The sequence below is a fragment of the Choristoneura fumiferana genome, chromosome Z (genome assembly GCF_025370935.1).
Source record: "Choristoneura fumiferana chromosome Z, NRCan_CFum_1, whole genome shotgun sequence".
In the NCBI taxonomy this organism is placed as follows: Eukaryota; Metazoa; Arthropoda; class Insecta; order Lepidoptera; family Tortricidae; genus Choristoneura; species Choristoneura fumiferana.
The window spans coordinates 30,726,207-30,731,892 of record NC_133472.1 but is presented as its reverse complement, the minus strand read 5'-3'; the positions used below and the strand labels follow the sequence as shown (position 1 = coordinate 30,731,892).

Genomic DNA, 5,686 nt, shown 5'->3' with positions numbered 1-5,686 from the left:
GCCACCACCGAAGCACGAGCCGCGACGGCGCTCACGCCGCCCCGTTCGAACCGAAGCGACGCAATTCGCCGCCAGCTACACCTGCTCGCGAACGAAGTGCAAGCGACAACGCGGGATCGAGAAGCTCGCCGAGGCCCTCGAAAAAATGGCACGAGTGCGCCGCCGCCGAGGCAGGTCTACGAGTTGCTGCTTTCTCCGGTGCGGCGGGCGAGTGGCCTGCCGTTCAGGCTGCCTACGCCGAATCGACGCGCGCGTATAATTTCACGCCGCATGAAAATATGGCGCGGCTGCGCTCCTGTTTTGCGCGGAACTGCGCGCGAAAGCGGTGGAGGCGCTGCTCCACACCTCGGCCAACCCCGAAGCAGTAATGACGACGCTGCGACAATGCTTTGGCCGCCCCGAATTCTGGCCACAAAGCACTCGACGACCTCAAGAAGCTGCCGCGCCTGGGGTCAACTGCCACCGAAATCAACGCGTTTGCAGTCAAATTGCAAAACATCGTCAGGTGCTGTCATCAATCGACCAGCACGGCTACCTCGCCAGCCCTTTGCTGGTACGCGACGTGATGGAGAAGCTCAGCCCACATCTACGGTCACGCTTCGGGGACTTCGCATCGGAGCAGATGACCATGGAGCCACAGATCATTCTGTTGTCGCGGTTCCTCATGCGCGAGGGCCGACCGCGCCCTGCGTTTCTCCTATACAACGGTGGAAGCGACGGCAGCCGCCGCCGCCACTACGCTGACGTTCCGAAGGGATGCTGCGAGGCCAGCACCCGTCCGACGCCGATGCGCGGCCCCACCCCTCGGGCCGCGCCGCGAGCGCCCGTCTACGCCACCGAGGGCGATGACGCGCGCCGCTGCCTCTGCTGTGGAGGCGGTCATCCCACCACGAGATGCAAGCGCATCACCAACATGGAGGTCAACGATCGCTGGCAGTGGGCACGCGACAACCGCGTGTGCTTCCGCTGCATGGACCAGCAGCACCGCCGCGAAACCTGCCGAGCCGCGCACCTGTGAAGTCAACGGGTGCCGGCATGTGCACCATCCATTGCTGCACGCGAGCGCGGCAAAAGTGCCGCGCCACCCCGAAGCGAGACGCGAGCGGACGCCGCCCCGTGGGCAGGCACCGCAGTCCCCAACGACATTGGCGTCCGAGCCCACTGTTGGGCCGGCGCCAATCCCCGAAAAGCAGACGGTGACTACGGTCAGCAACGAAGACGGCAAGTCACCGGTCCTGCTGAAGATGTGCCGAGTCCGCGTCAGCGGACCCAGCGGCACCGTCGACACCTTCGCACTGCTGGATGACGGGTCAACGGTGACGCTCATCGACGAAGACCTGGCGCGCACGATCGGAGCCTCGGGACCGGCGGTGCCTATGCAAATGAGAGGCATCGCCAGCAACACCGAGCTGCGAACAGTCGACGTGTCAACATCACGGTGCAGGGCGCGGTGAGGCCTACAAGATCGCCGCCCGCACCGTCGACAACCTCCGGATCCACACACAGCGACTGGGTCAGGAGGTTACCCGGTACCGCCACCTTAGTGGGCTGAACGATGCCTGCTACGACGAAGCCATTCCGCGTCTCCTCATTGGCGCGGACAATTGGCACCTGATGCTCGTCCACGAGACACGGACGGGCAAGCGACGGCAACCAGCAGCGGTTCGGACGGCACTGGGCTGGGTCATTTACGGCTCAGTGCCCCGGGCCATTCGAGCGGGCGGCCCGACCGAGGATGTGCTCTACGTTTATAACGTACGCGACGACGCCACCGACAAGCTAGTTCAGCGACATTTCGCCATCGACGCGCTGGGCGTGTCGCTGGCCACGAAACCACGACCAGCCGAGGAACGGGCGAAACGACTCTTCGAAGCAACAGTGAAATTCCACGGCGATCACTATGAAGTCGGTCTGCCGTGGATAACGGACGAGGTGCAAACGCCAGCGAGCTACGCGACGGCACTACAGCGCTTCAAGGGCATCGAGCGCAAGATGCGTCGCGACGCAAACTTCGCGCAAGAGTACGCGGCACAGGTCACCAACCTAATAGCGAAGGGCTATGCGGAGCCCGCCACCGAGGCAGATGCGCGCCACCCGCGCGCTTGGGTGCTGCCCCACTTTGCCGTGCGGAACCCCAATAAACCAGGGAAGCTCCGCCTGGTTTTCGACGCAGCGAGCCGCAGCCAGGGCCGCTGCCTTAACGATTTCCTGCTGGAGGGGCCCGACCTGCTAAAGTCCCTTCCGGGCATACTACTACGGTTCCGGGAGGGCCGCTACGCAGTAACGGCAGACATAAAAGAAATGTTTCTCCGAGTGAAGATTAGACCGGAAGATCGCCCGGCGCAGCTGTTCCTATGGAGGGAGCCGGGCGAGAATCAACCCAAGCTAATGAAAATGACTTCGATGATCTTCGGAGCAGCAAGCTCCCCTTTCCTGGCGCACAGCGTGCGCAACCACAACGCCGAGCGCCATGCGCCGGAATTCCCGCAGGCACTATACGCGATAACGTCGAGCCACTACATGGACGACCTAGTGGACAGCTACGCGACCGAAGAAGAGGCCGTGGACGTAGCAACGGCCGTCAACGAAGTCCACTTACGAGCCGGCTTTGAGCTGCGCGGGTGGAACACCAATTCCCCGAAACTCGAACGAAGAATCGAACCTGAACTGCGGGCAACAGCGCCCGCAACACTAGGCCTGAGTGAGGGGCCGAAAATACTGGGGCTCATCTGGGACCCAAGAAGCGACACACTCGGGTTCAACACCGCAATGAACCGGGTGCCGAAAGAGGTGCGCGAAGGAACGCGCACACCAACGAAGAGAGAGGCCTTGAGCGCGGTGATGTCAGTTTATGACCCGCTCGGGCTCCTATCGCCCTACACAATCACCGCCAAGGTGACCCTTCAGCAGTCGTGGCGCAAACAGGCGCCGTGGGACGAGCCGCTGGACCTGGAGGACGGCGGTATTTTCATCGAGTGGGCTCGCGGTCTAGCCGCCGTAGCGGCACTGCAGCTGGAGCGGTGCTACGCGGTGGGCCGCCACGAGCTGCACGCCTTCACCGACGCGAGCGAGAGCGCCTACGCCACGGCCATCTACCTCCGGACGACAGACGCCTCCGGAACCGTGACGGTGGCTCTGGTGGCGGGAAAGGCGAAGGTGGCCCCGCTGAGGCAGCAGAGCATTCCTCGTATGGAGCTACAAGCGGCTCTGATCGGGGCTCGGCTGGCGGCCACAATCATAGCGGAACAACGACTTACGATCGAGCGCGTCGTATTCTGGACGGATTCACGCACTGTCCTGGCGTGGATTCGCAACGACGCAAAGCGCTATACACCCTTTGTGGCGCATCGACTTGGTGAGATCGCCGAGATAACCCGCCCCGAGCAATGGCGGTGGGTGCCGACAGCAGCAAACCCGGCGGACGACGCGACGCGGGCGGACAGTGCCCGCCAAATATCCACCACCGACCGGTGGTTCACCGGACCCGACTTCCTGCGGCTACCGGAAGACCAATGGCCGCAGGAAACAGTAAGCGAAATTTATAATATTAATGCGGACGCGAGTGCAAGTGAAAATGTGAAAAACAAAAGTGTTAATCTGACCAGTGCGTTGCCGAACATTGAACGATTTTCAAAATTCGAAAGACTAATTAAAGCGACAGCGCGAGTGATATTTTTTGTCGACAAGTGCCGCGACAAAGATAGTCAGTTAGAAGTGCGACATATCGAACGAGCGGAGCACCTCTGGTTCCGGAAGTGCCAGATGGATAGCTTCGCAGAAGAAATCGACATACTGCGATACGGGGGGAGGCTGCCAAAGAAGAGCAGCCTCTTCCACCTCGACCCCGTCCTCGAGGACGGCCTACTCCGGCTGCGTGGCCGCATCAACGCCGCGCCGGTGCCGGACGCGACGAAGAGGCCGGTCATCCTAAACGGCCGCCACCCGTTCGTGAGCCTTCTAATCGAGAAGGCGCACCGCGACGCCCACCACTCATCGAACGAACGGGTGGTCAACGACCTGCGGCAGCGACTGTGGGTGCTGCACCTTCGCCCCACGGTGAAGAAGGTAGCGCGCGCTTGCCGCACATGTGCTGTGCGGCGCTCGACTCCGCGCCCACCAGCGATGGGCGATCTACCGCGGGCCCGCATCGACCCCTACAGCCGGCCCTTCACTAACTGCGGGGTCGACTACTTCGGCCCGCTGACGGTCACGATTGGGCGGCGCCACGAAAAGCGTTGGGTAGCGCTCTTTACCTGCCTGACGACGCGCGCCGTCCACCTGGAGATCGTCGCGAGCCTCTCTACGGACTCCGCCATCATGGCGCTGCGGCGTATGGCGGCTCGACGAGGTTGGCCCCGCGTCATGTATAGTGACAACGGTACATGCTTCCGCGGGGCCGACACGGAGCTTCGCGCCGCCTACGAGGAGTGGCTGCCCGAGCTCCGCGACATCGGACTGCGACACCGCATGGAATGGCGGTTCATCCCTCCTGGAGCTCCTAACCAGGGGGGCGCCTGGGAGAGGTTGGTGCGGTCAGTCAAGACCGCACTGACCGCCACACTCTTCTCACGGGCACCAAAGGAAGAGGTGCTCGTGACACTGTTGGCGGAGGCTGAACAGACCGTCAACGCGCGACCGCTGACGCACGTGTCGGTCGACCCCTGCGACGAGGAGGCGCTCACGCCGAGCCACTTCTTGCTCGGCGGCCCGGCAGGCACCCCTCCCACCGGCACGTGCGACGAAGCTGACCGAAGAGCCTGGCGTGCTAGCCAAGCGCTAGCCAATCATTTCTGGGCCCGCTGGGTCCGGGAATACCTGCCAACTCTCGCCCCCCGTCAATCTCCGAGCGGGGGCGAGCGACCGCTGCAAGTCGGCGACGTCGTCATCGTCGTCGACTCCAACCTACCACGCAATGTGTGGCCCCGAGGCGTTGTGGAAGCAGTCTTCCCTGGACCTGACGGCGGCATCCGGAGCGCGGACGTCCGCACCAAGGGAGGAGTGTTCCGGCGCCCTACGACGCGACTGGCTGTCCTCCCGACAAAGGACGAAGCCTCCCCTGCGGATTCGGCGGGGGGAGAATTGTTGCGGACAGCCGCGAAACTAGAATAATATAGTTTAAGAATAAAAATAAATAGCTGTTAAATATAGAATAAGTAGTTTAAGAATCAAATTGTAGCGAAATCGATTAGTAATAGGTAAATAAAAGCGAAAAACCCAAGTAGCGATAGCGAAAATTCCCCGGTAATTCAGTGCGTTTGTGATTTGGGTCCACCAATCACAGCGCCTGGATTATCGGGGAATTATAGCCAATCACGGGCGGGCTTATACCCCGGCCGCGGGGGTATAAATACAGGCCCGCCCGCAGCGATAAGGCAGTTCGACGCGGACAGCGACCCGAAGCGCTCCTCTCTACGAAGCCTACAGCGAGCAAGCGACCAGCGACCAGCGACCAGCGAAGCGAACCGACCCCTGCTATTCCAACGGACCTCCGATTGCTGCCTTACCGACCGACCACCGCGATTTCGAACCGGACTCCGATTACCACCGCGAATCGACGAACGAACCAGTACAATAAATACAGTCCACTTATCGAAGGTGTTTTCGTTGCCCTACTCCCGTCGTAACGACCGCAGAGGACTGCGAAGCACCTCCCGCTGTGAACCCGAGCTGTCTATCGACGACACCA

The 5,686-nt window shown here is 61.8% G+C and overlaps 1 protein-coding gene across 1 annotated transcript in view; it reads right to left on the bottom strand.

Moving 5' to 3' along the window:
- The window catches only part of LOC141434114 (discoidin domain-containing receptor 2-like), a 316,685-nt gene that overhangs the window by 220,987 nt on the left and 90,012 nt on the right, over window positions 1-5,686 (bottom strand). The window lies entirely within an intron of this gene.